Here is a 20269-nt window from a genome sequence, read left to right as displayed (position 1 = left end):
ACATAGACATCAATAAGATTTTTTTACACAGAATCATTAAACAGGCACCTTAAGCACTACTTTTCTCTATTTCAGTCCTTATTAAACATCACAAGGAAGAAGTGTAAAACTTTTAAAACACAGTTAGGAGTCTCCTTTTATGTAAATGTGTCTATGACTATAAATTCCACAAAGATATTTTTAAAACCTCGTTTATTTAATCCTTTCTGACAAATGTGTAAAATTCACCTTCATCTTAATCAACAGAGTGTCAGTAAATGAACAGAGTGTCAGTTATGTCCATGAACATAACAACAGACTGGACCGTGAACGCCTACTGGGTGAAGAGACATCTTAGCATCATGGTCACAGCACAACATTGGGAATCACACTTGAGCTTTAACCCTGGCTTTGACATATAAAGTGGTTTAATCTCCCTAAACTGTTTCCTAATCCATAAACTGAAAATAGAATACCTACTGTTGTGTATGCATGTGTGTGCATGTCCAGTCGCTCAGTTGTGCCCACCTCTTTGAGACCCTAGAGACTGTAGCCCACAAGGCTCCTTTGTCCATAGGATTATCCTGGCAAGAATACTGGAGTGGGTTGCCATTTCCTCCCCCAGGGGATATTCCCAACTCAGGGATTGAACCTGCATCTCCCACATCTCCTGCATTGGTAGGCAGATTCTTTACCACTGAGCCATGTAGGAAGCCCATTATACCCATTATTACTACCTCTAAATACAGGAGGGTAATGAAGGTGTGTATACAGTAAGGGCTTAATAAATATGTTTCCTCCTCCCATCTCTATTTATCTTTAATACCGAATATCTGCACTTATCAGGCTAATTGAATTGAACCAATATTGTCTTAATGTGTGAGGTAAAAAGACTTTACAAAGCCATACTAAGCACATTACCTTTTTCTATAAGGAGGCAAATATGTCTCTTCTTAGCTCATTTCCCAATACGCCTGTGAGTCCACATCTGTACACATATACGCATGTCACACACGTGTGCTGACATGTGAGTTGCTCTGTTTAGTCCCAGTTAATATCAATAGGCAGAGTCAGGCAGCATCATTACCAGTGCAGTTTTGTTTAGAGCTCCCTGGGGACCCAACCAGTTGTCCAAGTGAACTGTTTCATGTCTTAATTGCTGGTGGGCAGTAAAGCCATTTCTACTGTTGCAGCAAACGCTATGCAATTTTCCACTGAGAACATGATTAGCCACATCAGAAAATATGAAGTCCATATCCAGTTTGTAACTCAAAAGACATTGTGACATCCTCCTGAGGCAAATATCTGGTTATGTGATTTCTAACAGAAGCATAATAATAGTGAAAGGAAGAAACATAGATACCTCTGAATTTAGCCCAATATATATAAGAATCTCAGAATTTCATAGGTCACTCCAAATCCATTCTATTTTCTATGAGAAAAAATAGAAATCAACTAAATTCTTTCATATCCTTCTCAGGTGAAGATTTCATAGTGACAAAGTTTAAAATGCTCTAAGCAGTAAAGCAAAACAAACAAAAACCAAAAAATTTGCAATGATGCAACTTATTTATTTATCCTTAAATATATTTCCCTGATCTATTATACTGGGAACCATTAGCAGGTGTCTTAAATTTCCTAGAGTTTTGCATGTGGAATTTTTATTAGGCTGGTAAGTGATTATCTTTGTTTATGACTTTCCAGGAACTTTAGTAATAAATTTTGCTGGGGGACTTCTTGGTGGTCCAGTGGTTAAGAATCAGCCTTCCAAGGCAGAGGATAAGGGTTCCATCCCTGGTCCAGGAAGAGTCCACATGCCTTGGGGCAACTAAGCCCGTACACCACAACTACTGAAGCCCGCATACCCTAAACCACTACGATGTGAAGCCCGCATACTGCAACGAGAGAATAGCCCCTGCTCACCGCAACGAGAGAAAGTTTACTCAGCAGTGAAGACCCAGAGCAGCCAAAATCAAATAAATAATTTAAAAAATAAAAATTAAAAATAAATACATAAGTAACAATTGTTAGTGGTAATGAAAAACCTCTTACCACTGATACACACACATACACACACACACACACACACACACACACATATCTAGGGGAATTTTTTACAGCGTCAGGCAGTCATAGGCAGATGGGTTCTATTTTAGGAGACTGCCACCAAACTGATGATGCTGACCCAGCATTTTCATAATTTGCTACTAACCCTTGACGTGGAAATCTTGAAATTCTGGATTAAACATTATAAAGTAGAAATATTACAAGGTGAAAACTTCATATGCCTCAAGTAGACATTATTTTGTTCAGCTCATATTTTCCATTTGAACTTGTTTTAAAAGTCCCAGTTTTGCTGAGAATTTATGCAGGAGAATAAAATATGATTTCTAACAAAAAACCATTTTGACTTTTTTTCCCTTTCTGTTTCACAGTTGAAACAGAGAATTTGCATCATGAGGCATATCAAAGCCTTCCCTTGACCATAAACATAACCCTGATTCCTCCAAAACTTGACCATGTAATCCACACCACAGAGTGCAAACTCAAAGTAACTTCCTACATATTGAATCCACTTAAAAGAGAACTAAAAGTATAATTAAACAGCTGGAGAGATTGTTAAAAAATATTTCTTATTCACTAATGGAAACTTGGCCCAGGCTACAGTTATTATTATCTCAAATGGCAAGAACTTCAATATTAAGCCTCCCTCTTATTAAAAGTTATTTTCTAAGAGCAAAGTTGAGAATGTTAGTAGGGAAGGGTCGGTAAATATGACTTCTACTGCTAAAAATTATCTTCAGCAGACAGAGTATGATCTAACCATATCACCATTACCTTGTTAAAAAGAAAGAAAAATATTAATGAAATCATTAAGTAAAAATGGAGTGCCTCAAATTATTAGGACTTTTTCAGAAATTAGATCTTGTAGTATTTTACAGAAACATAAATCAGTTAGCATTTGTTGGACCTTTTCAAAGACTCAGTTTTCTTTTGTTTCATAACAAACCACCCAACTTTTTTTTTTAATATTTATTTTTACTTTATTTTACTTTACAATACTGTATTGGTTTTGCCATACATTGACATGAATCCACCACGGGTGTATATGCGTTCCCAAACATGAACCCCCCTCCCACCTCCCTCCCCACAACATCCCTCTGGGTCATCCCCGTGCACCAGCCCCAAGCATGCTGTATCCTGCATCGGACATAGACTGGCAATTCGTTTCTTACATGATAATATACATGTTTCAATGCCAATCTCCCAAATCATCCCACCCTCTCCCTCTCCCTCTGAGTCCAAAAGTCCATTATACACATCTGTGTCTTTTTTGCTGTCTTGCATACAGGGTCATCATTGCCATCTTTCTAAATTCCATATATATGTGTTAGTATACTGTATTGGTGTTTTTCTTTCTGGCTTACTTCACTCTGTATAATCGGCTCCAGTTTCATCCATCTCATCAGAACTGATTCAAATGTATTCTTTTTAACAGCTGAGTAATACTCCATTGTGTATATGCACCACTGCTTTCTTATCCATTCATCTGCTGATGGACATCTAGGTTGTTTCCATGTCCTGGCTATTATAAACAGTGCTGCGATGAACATTGGGGTACATGTGTCTCTTTCAATTCTGGTTTCCTCGGTGTGTATGCCCAGCAGTGGGATTGCTGGGTCATATGGCAGTTCTATTTGCAATTTTTTAAGGAATCTCCACACTGTTCTCCATAGTGGCTGTACTAGTTTGCATTCCCACCAACAGTGTAGGAGGGTTCCCTTTTCTCCACAGCCTCTCCAGCATTTATTGCTTGCAGATTTTTGGATCGCAGACATTCTGACTGGTGTGAAGTGGTACCTCATTGTGGTTTTGATTTGCATTTCTCTAATAATAAGTGATGTTGAGCATCTTTTCATGTGTTTGTTAGCCATCCGTATGTCTTCTTTGGAGAAATGTCTATTTAGTTCTTTGGCCCATTGATTGGGTCGTTTATTTTTCTGGAATTGAGTTGCATAAGTTGCTTGTATATTTTTGAGATTAGTTGTTTGTCAGTTGTTTCATTTGCTATTATTTTCTCCCATTCAGAAGGCTGTCTTTTCACCTTGCTTATATCTTCCTTTGTTGTTTAGGAGCTTTTAATTTTAATTAGATCCCATTTGTTTATTTTTGCTTTTATTTCCAGAATTCTGGGAGGTGGATCATAGAGGATCCTGCTGTGATTTATGTCTGAGAGTGTTTTGCCTATGTTCTCCTCTAGGAGTTTTATAGTTTCTGGTCTTACATTTAGATCTTTAATCCATTTTGAGTTTATTTTCATGTGTGGTGTTAGAAAGTGATCTAGTTTCATTCTTTTACAAGTGGTTGACCAGTTTTCCCAGCACCACTTGTTAAAGAGATTGTCTTTACTCCATTGTATATTCATTAAGGTGTTCAACAAACCTTTATGGAATTTGTCATTCCGTAGATCAGCTCTTTGGACTGGGCTCAGCTGGGCAGTTCCGATCATAGCCAGGATCACTTATGCATCTCCAATTACCTCCTGAGGTTAGTCAGGTACTGGCTGGCCAAGGATGGTGTGATGGGCAGAATTCCCAAAGATGGCCATATCCTAATCCCTATAACCTGAGAATACGCTACTTTATACGGCAAGAGGGGATTTAAGATTGCAGATGGAATAAAGGTTAATCCTGCGTGCCTGCTCGGTCACTTCAGTCCTGTTTGACTCTTTGCAATCCCACGGACTGTAGCCTGCTAGGCTCCTCTGTCCACGGGATTCTCCAGGTAAGAATACTGGAGTGGGTTGCCATTTCCTTTTACAGGGCATTTTCCCAACCCAGGGACTGAACTCACATCTTTTATGTCTCCGGCATTGGCAAGCAGATTCTTTACCACTGGCACAACCTGGGAAGCCCTCAGGCTAAGCAGATCATTTAAAAATAAGGCGATCACTCTGGATTATCTCAGTTCAGTTCAGTTGCTCAGTCATGTCCAACTCTCTGCGACCCCGTGGACTGAAGGATGCCAGGCTTCCCTGTCCTTTACCATCTTCCAGAGTTTGTTCAATCTCATGTCCATTAAGCCAGTGATGCTATCCAACCATCTTATCCTCTGTCGTCCCCTTCTTCTCCTGCCTTCAATCTTTCCCAGTATCAGGGTCTTTTCCAATTAGTCAGCTCTTCACATCAGACAGGCAAATCATTGGAGCTTCAACTTCAGCATCAGACCTTTCAATGAGTATTCAGGGTTGATTTCCTTTGGGATTGACTATTTGATCTCCTTGCAGTCCAAGGGACTCTCAAAAGTCTTCTCTAGCACCACAGTTCAAAAGCACGAATTCCCTTGGAGGAAGAAAAGGCAACCCACTCCAGTATTCTTGCCTGGAAAATCCCATCGACAGAGAAGCCTGGTGGGTTACAGTCCATAGGGTCGCAAAAAGTTAGATACAACTGAAGCAACTTTGCACGCACATACTTCGTTATGGTCCAACTCTCACATCCATACATGACTACTGGAAAAACCGTAACTTTGACTATATGAAACTTTGTCAGAAAAGTAATGTCTCTGCTTTTGAATACACTGTCTAGTTTTGTCATAGCTTTTCTTCCAAGGAGCAAGCGTCTTTTAATTTCATGGCTGAAGTCACCATCTGCAGTCATTTTGGAGCCCAAAAAAATAAAGTCTGTCACGGTTTCCATTGTTTCCCCATCTATTGCCATGGAGTGACAGGACTGGATGCCATGATCTTAGTTTTTTGAATGTTGAGTTTTAAACCAGCTTTTTCACTTTCCTCTTCCACTTTCATCAAGAGGCTCTTTAGTTCCTCTTCACTTTCTGCCGTAAGGTTGGTGTCATCTGCATATCTGAGGTTATTGATACCTTTCCCCGCAATCTTGATTCCAGCTTGTGCTTCATCCAGCCCAGCATTTCGCATGATGTACTCTGTATATAAGTTAAATAAGCAGGATGACAATATATGGCCTGGATTATCTGTGTTGGTCTAATATAACAAGAGTCCTTAAAAGTGTAAGAGGGAGTCAGAAGAGGAGGTTATAGTGATGTGAAGTAAGAAAGACTTCACCAGCAGTTGTTGGCTTTGGAGATAAAGGAAGCGGCCATAAGCTAAGGAAAGCAGGCAGCCACTAGAAACTAGAAAAGGTAAGAAAAAGGATTCTCCCCTAGACCTCCTGGAAAGGAACACAGCCCTGGTGATACTCTGATTTTAGCCCAGTGGGACCTGTGTTAGACTTCTGACCTACAGAACTGTTAAATGATAAACTAGCACTGTTGTAAGCCACTAAACATGTGGTACTTTGTTATATTAGCCATAGAAAACTAACAGAGATGGTCTCATCTGAGACAGTTTGTCTCTGCTCTAAGTGGTCTCTTATCCTTTAGCAGGCTATCTCAAGGTCTGTTCATGTGAAAGATAGGTAGGATTCCAAGAGGCAGAGGGAGTGGAGTGTGAGGTCTGTTTATATCTAAGCCTAGAATGAGCACATCAATATTCTGACATATTATATTGGCACAAGCATCTCACAAGGTTAAGTCTTGTGATTGAAAATTTAAGAAGTAGGAAAAAAAATACCACTTCCTACTAAGAAAAGCTTCCCAGCAGCTCAAATAAAAGGAGAGGAAAATTCAGTTCAGTTTTGCATACAAACCTACCACAAAGACTAAAACCTCCACCTCTCATAATTACAATTTTTTAGAAATCAATTTTAAAATTTGAACAATGGTATCATGAAGATAAAAGTAGTATGCTGTGTGCTTTAAAAATTGTATTTGTTTTGAATTGTAGTACTATTTGTCTTTCTCAAAAAGTCAAATCCCATTTTTTTTTTCATTTAAATTAAATTTATATTATTCAGGGTATCCAGATTATCTGAACATCTAAAGTGGTGTCTGATGACAACATAGTGGGAGTCATATACATAATTCAAATTTGTGGTAGCCACATTAAAAAAGTAAAAAGAAACAGAATACATTTTAATATTACATTTTATTTAACCCAATATTTCTAAATAATATCATTCACCATGTAATCAATATAAAAATATTATGAGCTATTTTGCATTCTTTTCTCCATATTGTCTTCAAATCCAATGCGCACCGTGTACTTCTCAGTTCAATTCAGTTGCTCAGTCGTGTCCAACTCTTGGCTACGCCATGGACTGCAGCGTGTGTACTTTTAGCACATCTCAATTTTCTTAATCTCATTTCAAGGGTCAGTAGTCCCATACATGCTACCACAATAGAGTGGATCTAAGTGATCCAGGGAAGACTCCAGACAAAATTAGAGGATGCCAGCGCTTTGTCCTTAACGCTCTTCTCTCTTTTCCCCAGTGAGACACCTTCCTTGTTTCCCCTTTCAAGGACCTATCTTCTGCAATTCAAATTCTTGCTCAAGGGAAACAACAGCGCATAGGCATGGAAATACACTGCAATCCAAACAGCCCTGGACTTGAAACCTGTGATGCCGATGTGCACGCCTGCGTGCTGAATCGTTGGTTGTGTCTAACTCTTTGGGACTCTATAGACTGTAGCCCGCCAGGCTCCTCTGTCCGTGGAATTCTCCAGGCAAGAATACTTGCCATGACCTTCTCCAGGAGATCCTCCTGACCCAAGGATCGAACCCACATCTCTTTACGTCTCCTGAACTGGCAGGCAGATTCTTTACCACTAGGGCCACGTGGGAAGCCCACTAGACCGTGTAGCATAACTTAATCTGAACTTCAGATGATATTATAAAAGAAAAATTTTGGTCTTAAATCATATCTCATACATTCATTCAACATAACAGTTACTTAGTGAAAATACTTTTAAAGCAAAGTTTGGAATAAATTGTAAATTTGGTTTACTTTTTTTAGGCCAAGAAGAGTATTGGTTTTCCAAAACTGGACAATCTACAATCTCACTAAATATGGCAGTGAAACTCGAGATAAAAGGAGACATTTGTGGATTATTAATACTTGTTTAAACCTCACAGTTTTTCCTACAAGGTAGACACATCTAAATGCTGTCACATGATAGCAGCATAGTTCAGACTATGAATCACTCCCCCTCCGAGAGGAACAAAAATATACAATTATTAACTTCCCAGAAAGTGAACACAATATTGGCAGATTCAATAAGCTATTCACTGTGAGTCAGTCAGAATGTTGTTAGGTATTTCCAAGACATACAGCCTCAGTGGCAAAGATATTGTCTTTGGCCTTCAGCCCACATGATTGGGTACCAAGTTATCTGACTGATGTGACAGGAGCAAAATGATAACTAGGTGAGAAGTCTCATGGGCTAAATGAGTGTCCGGACAGACACTGGAATGTCTTTCTAAGTTACTTGGTGTACTAGTTGCCCAGGGCTACTGTAACAGAATACCACAAACTTGGTGGCTTAAAAGAGCAGAAATGTATTGTCTCAGAGCCCTGGAGGCTAGAAGTCCAACATTAGGGTTTTGGCAGGGCTACTCTCTCTAAAACCTGCAGGGGATCCTTCCTTCCTTCTCTGCTCGCTTCTGGTGGTTTGCTGGCAATCTTTGGTATCCCTTGGTTTGTGGCAGCATAACTCCAATCTCTGTCTTAACCATCAAGTGGTCCTCTCAGGTCTGTGTCATCATGGCCACCTTGTTATAAAGACACCAGTCAAACCTCATTAGGAATCCACTCACCTTGAGTAAGACTTCCTCTTAATTAACTACATCTATGATAACATTATTTTCAAATCAGGTCACATTCTGAAGTACTGGAGGTTAAAACTTCAACATACATTTTTGAGAGACAAAATTCAATCTGAAATACTTGGTTCCACTGGGACTTGAATTAAGCGTGGTTAATGGCACAGGCTCTTGAATCCTTACTGCTCTGGATGAACCCATGGGTGCATGCATGCTAAGTTGCTTCAGTCGTGTCTGACTCTTTCCAACCCCATGGGCTGTAGCCCACCAGGCTCCTTGATACATGGGTTTCTCCAGACAAGAATACTGGAGTGGGTCGCATGCCCTCCTCCAGGGGATCTTCCCGACCCAGGGATCAAACCTGTGTCTCCTGCGTTGCAGATGGATTCTTTACCATCTGAGCTACCAGGAAAGCTCAGTCATATATGTTTTCCATTTTAAATTTAATTTGTATAAGTTCTATTTAGAATTTAACCAAAATTTGAGCTTCTGCCCCCAAAATCTTACAAGTATTTCACACATTAAGCTGCATATTGAGGTAGAAAATGAAATTACTTTTCATCGTACAATAAGGGAACTTCTGCATTCACTTTGTTTTCCCCATATTCACTTTTTAAAACATTAAATGTTACTCTGAGGATGAGCAATTAGATTCACTTGGTGAGCATGCTATGCGCTGAAGTATGACCAAAAAACGGAGCAGTTGTAACTTTGCTGAATTTATTAGCTCTAGTAGTTTCCTGAATGTCCTATATATAGAAACATGTTATCTGTGAATAAAGACAGTTTTACTTCTTCCTTTCTGATTTTGAAACTTTTATTTCTTTTTCTTGTCTAACTACTCTGGCTAGAACTTTCAGAACAATGTTGAATACCGGTGGGTCAAAGTAGGAATTTTATGGGGAAGCTTTTAGTCTTTCACCATTGAGTCTAATGTTAGTTGTTTTGATTTTGTTTAATATAAATGCTTCTTGATCATGTTAAAGAAGTTCCCTTATATTCCTAGCTTTCTGAGATTTTTTATAATCAAGGATGTTAAACTTTGTCAGGATGAATTACTTCCAGGTCATTAACATCCTGTAAACAGCACCTAGCCTTGAGCTTTGTATAGTCAACAATTTAATAAGTATTTGCTGAGTTAAACCGATTTGAAAACAGCAAACACCAGAAACCTGGAATCACATGTCAAGAGACATTCTATGAATAAATTATCCTTAGAGATTCATTTGGAAAAGTTGGCTATTTTTTTTTCCCACACAAGCCATGTAACTCACACTAGAGTTGTTTTTTTTTTTTAATCACCTCTTACACTAAAGAAATAGTAAAATATGGAAAGTGTTAAACTCTGGCACCCAACACCATTAGTAAATAAAGTTGTCTAAGAACACTCCTGAATTGAAACAGGCTCAGTCAACTTGGGGAGTGGGAAGACAAAGCCACTGCCTGAGCCTTCTGTAGAGAGAGAGCACTGTAGCCTCAGTAGCCTACGCCAAATATAAATGGTTCCTCGACAGCCTGATGTTGAATTTGAATATCTGAGAGTGTCCTCTAATTAGATCACATGACATATATTTTTAAAGTCTATCAACATCAGAGTAGTGTTTTGCAGAAAGGACTCTGTGGCTTCCACTAGAAGGCTATATTTTTCCTCCTGGGTACATCTGTGGCACTTCTTGCCAGGTACCATGGGACCAGGTATGTTATTTTCCTTTCAGGCAGCAAAGCCTAATTGGACTTTGCTGATGAGAAAATAAAAAAATCCACAAGGAACATGCAGTACAAAATAATATTTGTCACTGATGTGGTAGAAATAGAAAATTACACAAACATTTGGGAATTATAGGTTCATCACACTGGGGTGAAAAGTTATAGACCATTTCTCACCCTCAATTATCCATTGGTTCCTCGTTGTGCCCGAGCCAAATACTTGGTTTCTTTGCATGCTTCTCTAACTTCTATTCACCAAGATCTAACACTCAAAAATACCAGCCAGGAATGACACTGGCCAGGTTCTTGGTGAATACCTTCGAGAGCAATAATATATGTTTACATGTAACTCATAATTAATCACTAAACTTCCTTTTGGGAAAGAAAACATATTTGGGGGTATATTTTACTGTCTGGGGGGCAAGAAATGACAGGATGGGAAGAGAGGAGAAGCAAGTAAGGGGGGATGATTGAAAACATTTGACTTGGCTTGAAATGAAAGTACATATTTCACACATATTTTTAACCAACCCCAAAAGACAGCTTGACTTCGAACATGCTGAACAGGAAGCCATTTACTGTTGGAATGCTTGCTGAGCCCATCCAAAACACACACCCTCCCAATACCCCTGGGCTATCTAAAAAGGGTTGGGGTGAAAATATTTAATTTATAGGTGCAGTCCTGGTTCCTCTTTTATTTTTTTCCTCTTTGCCAACTCTGTTTTTTAACTTTGTGAAAAATGATAGGAAACCTAGTTCATCCCCCCGCCCCACATACACACCCTTTATTGACCCAGCTGTACATTCTACCTCAATTTATAGCTCATACCTGGCTTGAAGACCAAAGGAAGAGAGAAAGGTAAAAACGGATGTTAAGCTCTCATGGTTATTGTGGCTGAAAAGGAATCTGGGTGAAGGAAAGCCTGCTGTGGTATCCATATCAAGGGCAGGAAGGCATGGAACAGGAGATTGACTTGGCTTTCAGAATGGGTGTATTCAGCAGTAGGCGTTCAAAAAGAGCAAATGGAAGGGTATAAAGAGGAGGGGGAAAGAAAGAATTTTCTGAGTATTAGATGAGTGACCAGAGACACATGAATCTTATCAAATTTTGAAGAAACCATCCTGGTTATCAAGAGGAATTTTTAAATATTTTGCAGGAGAAAAACAGAAAGATTTAGATAATTAAAATTTATAATTCAAGCAAAAGATTTTCCAAAACTTTAGTGGTATTGTAATGCTTTATATTTCATTTAACATGGAAGATAGGCTCTTTCAGAATAAAATGAATTCCAGATGGGTGTTCATTACATAGTATACCTGTTACCCTTATTATTATATTTTGATTTCTTGAAAATGCTGAGTCAATGTGCAATAAAACATTTGAAAGAAAACCTGAAACCCAATGGAAATCCAGCAAGCTTGAAGTTCAGCTTTCAAAATTCTTGAACTCAATCTAATTTTCCCAGAAAGCTGACCCCACTCAGTGGAAATCCCATCAGACGAAGGGTTTTTATAATTGAGCAGTTTGTTTTAAATACTCCAAAAGAGGTAGGGAAACCTGTAACTATCTGAACTCAATTATTTCAACATTGCCTGTTGAAGCTCTGTTTCAATGTTAATTACATAACAGATTAACACATTACGTGGAACACCATCTTGGGAAATTCTACCTGTCACCACAGACTTTACAACACTTTAATGTCAAGTTAACTAGTTCGCCTTAAACTTTTCTTTGAGTTGATAAAGAAAAAGCAGTTAAACCACTTTCACAATCTCGTGGAAATATTCAGCTATATAGTAATATAGTTCTTTATGTCTTTTGTTAAACCAGCTTTCAAAGTTTGAAAGCAAGAAGCCTGATAACATCTTGTACTCTTGAATTTGAAAAAGTCAGACTTTCTACTAGCCTGAAAATACTGCAAGGCCACAGATGAACACTGCAGTCAACACCATGCAGTTCCAGTTGAGACTACGTGACTGATTCTTATCCTTGTAACATAGTTCACCACGGCTTATTTTAAGGGAGATAATGTGAAAGTAGATTTCTGATATATTTTCATGATAGAGTGGATTATCAGTCCTGCTGTACTGTCTTAGTGGTATCAGCCGTCTGAAATAATCATTAAGCTGTCACAAAACTTCTGGGAGCAATTTTCACATATTATATCTTCTGGAATTAGATACCATTGCTGCATCATAACCAGTTACCTGTAAATTGTACCAACCAGTGGTAAGCTGCAATACTAGCTCTTGAGGTGGGAGGAGAGGCTGACTGTAGTATTTGCTGATTTCTATGTATAAATATTTCCACCATACTTAATTTTAATGTACCGCCTTGATGATGCTGCTAAATATGTATACGCTGGCTCCAGCACATCACTCATGCCAACCACCTCTGCCCCTAGAGCCAACACAATTTATCACAAGAGTATTTCCTTTCGTCCGAAGTATACTTAAGTCCCAGACACCTTCATCAGCAACAAGCCAGAGTCATGCAGCCTAAGGCACTAGGATCAACTTAGTCTGAGGAGTCCCTCAGCTCTGCCTTGGAGAGTGCAGTTGATCTTCCTGACCTGCTCTGGTCCTATTTCTCCCATTCTGGACCTCTTTATGTGCCTGACTCTACTATCTAGTTGGCACTCTACAGTGTCCTGCAGGGATAGCTGATTAGGGGTCTTCTTCACTTCTATTATATTTTGCCTCCTAGAGTTAAAATCTAACTCCAGTTCTCTTAACCCTAAGTCAAACCACTTTTCTCAGTTAACAATTTAAAATGCACTTGTCTTGGGTTTGGTTGCTTCCAAAGTTCCCAAAACCTAGTCCCCTGCTCTTCTCAGATAAGGTCTTCTAACATCAGAGGTTGGCATTTGCTTGCATTGGAATGACAGTTTTACTAAACTCCCTGTGAATTTGGGTTTTCATCAGTTGTAGTTTCCTTGTTGAGTTGGCAGCATCTATATAGCATCCTGTCTCCATTACTCCTTGTTTGCTAAACTAATTCCTTTATGTGCCTCTCCATTTCTACATTGTGCTGTTGTTGTTCTCCTGGGAGCCATTCCTGATAGACACAGAGCAGGACTGAACCAGGGTTTCCCTAGTGGTGCTAGTGGTAAAGAACCCACCTGCCAATGCAGAAGATGAGATGCAGGTTTGATCTCTGGGTCAGGAAGATCCCTCCAGCATGGTAGCCCACTCCAGTATTCTTGCCTGGAGGATCCTGTGGACATAGGAGCCTAGAGGGCTATACAGTCCCATGGGGTTGCAAAGAGCTGGACATGACTAAAGAGACTTAGCACACACACACACAGGACTAAATATTCTTCTCCACCCAACATATTCACTCCCAGTATTTTCAAATACAAAGGCCACTTTAAGGTCAAGAAATTGCTTCAGGCTTTTTATGTATAACTACTATTTCAGTATTTTTAATTGGGTGACAAGACCTACTACGATTAAGAAATTTTGAATCAGTTTTATATTTTTTTGTATCATGACAGCCGCTCATATATTTGAAAAAAAAAATACATGTATGATTAAATCAGATAATGCACACAACGCCTAGCATGGCACCTGTACAGAATGTACAGAATATGTTAACTATAATTTTGTCAGTGTTCCTACTCTAAAAATATTACTTAACAACCAGGTTACTAAACTTGCCTCCAAACTTGTCCCTCGAAAAAACCATAAGCAGGAGTGATTATTCTCAGACTCATTCTGATCAAGTTGTAAAACACAAATTTACTGAAGCTTTCCAATGTTTCCCCACCAAACCAAGGATAAAATAGCAACCTCTTGCCTGAGCCTACAATGAGCTTCATGGTCTGGCCCCTGCCTAACTTTCTAGCTTTCTTTCTGATCCTCAGATCAAACTTCTAGCCTTCACAGAATCATTACCTTCATTGACTTCCATGCGGTATACTCTTCCTATAGGTCTGCAATGTTATTTTTAATCATCAGATCTTGGTTTAAATGACATGGGTTCAGAAAGGACTTCTCAGGCCACCCAATTTAAACAGCCTACCTATTACTCTATCACATTACCTTCTTTTAATCCTCTGCATAGCAGTTTTATTTTTACCTGCTATTTCTCATGCTTATGTATTTATTGTATACTTTTCCCAAGGCAGGGATCCTATGTATCTTAGCCATTGTATTCCTGTAGCATCTAATTTATAAAACATCTACTTTATTCACCCTGCAAACAACATGTGTACATTGTTGCAGAGTCCTTATAAAACATCCTTAGGCTTGCCCCATCTATGGCCATCTACATTAGATGGCTTCTAATGTAGAGGCCTCTACATTAGGCCTTCCTCTAAAATCTAATAAATCACAATCCTCATCCAACTATTTGAAATTAAGGTATTAATCAAACCAGGCTAGTTAATGCCAAGGCTGGCCAACTACTACCTCTGAATAGATAGCCATTTTATCTGCCTTTTTCCCAGGTCCCTATCTTGACATCACCAGGCATCTCTGATTAAATGCCTCATAATGTACCATGGACAGAGGAACCTGGCAGGCCACAATCCACAGGGTCATATAGAGTCAGACACGACTGAAGTGACTTAGCACGCATGAATGCAATATAACTGAGAAGGTATATACTAAAAAAATCTAGTTTTCTAAAATCTGGAATTTTAGCATCCTCAGTATTTACATCACAGTAAACACAGAGCTTCATCTCCAGTTACTGCAGTAAAAAAAGAATAGGACATGAGGAAGACTGCAAGCTACCTTACAAAAGCAGAACCTTCTGAGGAATGGTGGAGCGTCTCCTAGGGAACCCTCAACCTATGTGAGATGGGATGCAAGTCATGGATGTTCTTATGCAAACCATGCCTAGAAATTTTATAAGCAAATGTTCTGCTGAAATTACTTTCACATAGGACGCAAATACCTCTCCCCTTCATCTCTGTATAATTAGCAGAGAAAACAAATTTTAAGAACAAAAAATATCATTCATAAAATGTGTTTCACAATAAATATGAATTATCCAACTGAAGCTTGACCACTGCAGACATACAGACTGAAAATCTGGCAATAGTGACTGCCAAAGAGTGACAGCACAGACGGAGAATTTGGCAATGGTGACTAATCCAATATGGACTGGCAAGGGATAGAGAGCCAAAATGGAAACAAGAGCAAAAGAGGAGAAATTCAAGATCATGAAGACAGAGTTATTTGGGCAGTGTCTAAGTTTCATCAAAACATGAAACCACCTGTAATTTGACTCATACTGTTTGTCGTTGCTCTGTATGTGGGTTAATTAATATGGTATGGTAATTAGTTAATATGGTATGATAAACTGTTAGAGAACTAACTAGTCAGTTCATTTTTGGAACACATCTTTTGTAACTAATAAGAGAAGTATAACTTGAATCAAGTGGATGCAATTCTACACTTTTAGTCATTTACCTGGTAAAAGAAAAATGGTTTACAGTCCCAATGGCAGTCTTTCCTAAAATGCTGTGCTCCACTAGGAAGTGTTCTTTATAGAAGGAAGAGAGGGAGTGGCTTTGTATGCTTATATAGGTTTTGAGAATAGTGTATTAAATAATATTAACATGTTTATACTCAGCTGCTCTGATAAGCTAAAGTACAAGATGTTTCTAGAAGGTTAGAGAACGCCACTTCAACATGACCATAACTTATCTTTTCAAGAAATATCTATTACTGTCTAAAGAACATTATGTGAGAATATTGGAAACAACCCAAGTGTTGATCAACAGATGAATGAATATGGAAGATGTGATAGTACATATATACATACATGTATATGTATATGTATATAATGAAATAGTACTTAGCCATAAAAAAGAATAAAATTTTGCCATCTGCAACAAGATGGGTGGACCTGGAGTGTGCTATGTTTAGTGAAATAAGTCAGAGAAAGACAAATATGTGTTTTGTCTTCACTTATATGTAGAATCTAAAAAATAAAATGAATGAATACAACAAAATAGAAACCAACTCAAGATACAGATAAACTAGAGGGGATGGGTTGAAGGAAGGGTCAAAATAAGTGAAGGGGATTAAGAGGTACAAACTACTAGGTACAAAATAAATAAGTCACAAGGATGTAATACACAGCACAGGAAATATAGCCAATATTTTATAAAAACTTTGTACAGTATATTGGAGAAGGGCATGGCAACCCACTCCAGTATTCTTGCCTGGTGAATTCCATGGACAGAGGAGCCTGGCAGGCTACAGTCCAGGGGATTGCAAAGAGTCAGACACTACTCAGCAACTAACACACATACTTGTATAGTATATAACCTGTGGAAGTAGTGACAAATCACTAAGTTGTACAATGAAACTAATATTGTAAGTCAACCATAATTGAATTTTTTTTAAAAAAAAGAAAAGGAAGCTTTATTTAATAAATAATCCTGTGAAAAAAGATTAGCTATTTGGAGACTATATGACATTAATCTTCACCTCAAATTAGCATCAATATACTTTCTAGATGTTTAATGTTTAGCCTAGAAGAAAACATAGGTCAGAGATCTTGAGTTTTAGACTTACCAAGTACAAAGCTAAGGCAAAAAAAAAAAAAACCCACATAGATAAAAGGTAGGCAAATTTGTCTTTGAAAAACAAACAATGTATGAATCACAAAAAAAATCCTAAACAAAATTTTTGAGGATAACAGTTGCCAAATACCTGACAGATCACAAGTTGAAATATTTATATCAAGAATTTTTACAAGCGAATAGGGAAAAGGAAAGAGACAACTTGCATAAAATAAAAAAATATTTTAAATTATTCTCAATAGTAGTCAAAGAAGTACAAATTTAAATTAAGATATTATAATACTAGTGTAAAAAGTTTTACGTAAAAATTCTCAATACTGTCATCAGTGTGGAGAAACAGAGAAGTTCCTTGGCTGGAAGTGAGAAGGTAAAGTCCTGCAGTCCTTCTGGAATGCAATTTTGTCATTTATTTAATGTTTCTGGCTTGTAATTCCACTTCTAAAAAAGTTATCCTAAGGAAATAACCAGTAGGTGGAAAAAGACTGAGTTACAAGAATGTTCACTGTGGCTTAATTTTTAATGACAAAAATGAGAAATAGCCCATCCAACTTTATATTCATTTAATCATGCAATAATGATAATGATGGTTTATTTTATTGCTAGTTAATAATAATACTGGCTTTTTAATAATAATATTTAATGGATTACTTAATTTATTATTATAATGACAATCATATTTACCTTGTGCCAGGAATTTTCTGATGACTACAGATTAACCCATTTAATCCTTACAACAATCAACTTTGTACCACTATTTTTATACCTTTTTAGAGGTGAGGAAATTGAGATACTGAGAGGTTGAGTAACTTGCCCAAAGGCACTCAACTGGCAAGCTGCAGCGCTGGAGTCAAAGCCAGGCAGTCTGACTCCAGGGTCCATGGCCTTCACTCCTACACATATTACCTCACACTTCTACCCATAAAATGGAACATGAAATAGTCATTAAAATCTTTTCAAACTCTATTTAACGATGTGGAAACATGCTCACATTATAATTAATGGGAAATCATTACATAAAAATATACGTGTGGCTTTATCCCAATTTTGCTAACAAGCTAACTACATATGAATAAAAAAAAGTTAAAAGGAAATAAATGCAAAGGTCAAAGTAATTATCCCTGCCTGGTAAGGAAGCTGTGAGCAATTTTCATTTTCACCTTTATATTTTTTAATGTTCTAGTGAAAATGTGTTATTTTTTAATCAGAGAAGAATATCAGTCATTTTTTAAGAGAAAAAATATTGGTACATAACTAGAATAATTTGCATCCTATTGTCTTATTTGCCTTTTTTAAAAAATATTTTTGAAACATTTACTATGTGTTTGACTGTGCCAGGTCTTAGTTGCAGCATGTGGGATCCAGTTCACTGACTACAGCTGGAACCCAGGCCCTCTGTATTGGTCGGGTGGGGTCTTAGCCACTCAACCACCAGGAAGTCCCTTATTTGTCTATAACTGCATTCTCAAGCTGGTATAAATGGCCTTAAGTACACTTCAGCCATGGAAGAGCCTTAATTACGTCTTGAACACTGCCATAGTTGTGGAATTTCTTCCCCATTTTTGTATCTGAAATGTTGCTTTTAGCATATTCTTCACAGTAATATTAAAGAAGACATCCCTCAAGGGTGCCATATTGCCATTGTTGAAACAAAAAAAAACTCCAGAGTTTAAAACTTCCAATTCTGCCAGCTGGGAGATAGGAAGATTTATGAAGAGAAAATGATTCTTTTTTCTTTTTTTCCCCAAAGACATCAAAACATTCCTGTCTACATCCCTTGCTATGCTTCTTTCAACCATAACCTATTACCACACCAAAAAAGAAAAAAAAAAAACTTTTCAGTTTGATTCAGAGACAGCTTGGGCTTCTAAACCAATTAAAATAGGTTTATTGCATAGAATGCTTTTCACTGAAGCCTAAACTACTAAAGACAGAAGAAATACACACATACACATATCAACCACCTCCCTATACATAAAAATCGAAAAACCTTTACATGTATATCTCACTTTATCCTCAAACATCCCTTTGAGGTAATAAAGATACCAATCCTCAGGCCATTGGGAAGCATTCAAAATGAAGTTAAATTACGACTTACTTATTAAAAAAAAACCTGAAATATTAAAGCTATTCACATACCACAGAGTTTCAAAGTCTAAAAGCTGACCACGAGTAATAAAAAGTCATGCACAAGTAAGCGAATGCAGGAATTATGGTCAAGGCGATTGCTATTTGGGGTCTGGCTAAAAGAGTTGCCATAAAGTACTGGCAAGGCTAGAATGATTTCCTCATCCTACCGGGGGTGTGGAGGGTTAAATACATCCTGAAGGCCATTTATTTGTTTACTTTTTCCAGGCGCTCTCTTTTCCCTTGTCCTTTCAAACCCCACTTCCCTTAAAAACCACCCTCCAGCTCCAAGATCACTGGACATGAGTTTTTAAATCCATCAGCTAGATAAACACAGGAGTGGGTATCTGTGGCCCAGATGTGACTGTAAACACCAAGGGAGGGTATGAGTGTCAAGAACTGAGTTAGCTGCTCATGGCCTTCAGTTTGCCCAGAAGCAGAACAGACATAACAGTGCTAATTTTAACTTCTCACCTGATTCGGGATACAGACAGTGACTTAAATTTCTCTTCCCTCATGCCTAAGAAGGAACTAGCTAGGCAATCATTTAGGGAACTATGCTGTTGTTGCTGCTGCTGCTACCGCTGAGTCGCTTCAGTCGTGTCCGACTCTTTGCGACCCCATGGACTGTAGCCTACCAGGCTCCTCCATTCATGGGATTTTCCAGGCAAGACTACTGGAGTGGGTTGACATTTCCTTCTTCATAGGGAACTATGACACAGGTAGAATTTGATTCCAATCAAGCAGATTTAATTCAGCTACTTCCTCCCCTATGATTTCAATGATTCCCTATTTCGTGAGGAATAAAATCCTCACCACCTGACCTGTCCTCAAAGAACCTCCACAATTATCTTTTGCTTCTTTCTCATATCAATACACCTGTTTAACATAGCTAACTTACAACTCCCAGAATGCACCCTGCCCCATCTTGACTCTGGGCTTTGCCACATTGCCCTTCTCCCAAGGCATCCTTCCTTCCACCTCTGCCAGCTGAATTTATCAAAAGGAACTGTAATCACCGGACTTATCTGGTGGCTCAGTGGTAGAGAAACCACCCACCAATTCAGGAGACAAGGGTTCGATCCCTGGGTTGGGAAGATCCCCTGAAGAAGAGATATACACTACCCACTTCAGTATTCTTGCCTGTGAAATCCCACAGAAAGAGAAGCCTGGTGGGCTACAACTCATGGGGTCGCAAAAGGGTTGGACCCAACTTAATGACTAAACAACAGCTGTGATC

The 20269-nt window shown here is 38.3% G+C and overlaps 1 long non-coding RNA gene across 1 annotated transcript in view; it reads right to left on the bottom strand.

Moving 5' to 3' along the window:
• LOC106502480 overlaps positions 16939-20269 on the bottom strand; it is a 30170-nt gene continuing 26839 nt past the window's right edge. Inside the window, exon 4 of the long non-coding RNA XR_001296088.2 lies at positions 16939-17357. This is a non-coding gene — a long non-coding RNA (uncharacterized LOC106502480). The remainder of the gene's footprint in view (positions 17358-20269) is intronic.

This window comes from Capra hircus, chromosome 9, assembly GCF_001704415.2.
Source record: "Capra hircus breed San Clemente chromosome 9, ASM170441v1, whole genome shotgun sequence".
Classification (NCBI taxonomy): domain Eukaryota; kingdom Metazoa; phylum Chordata; class Mammalia; order Artiodactyla; family Bovidae; genus Capra; species Capra hircus.
Note: the sequence above shows the minus strand (reverse complement) of the source record. Positions and strands in the feature narration are given on the sequence as shown.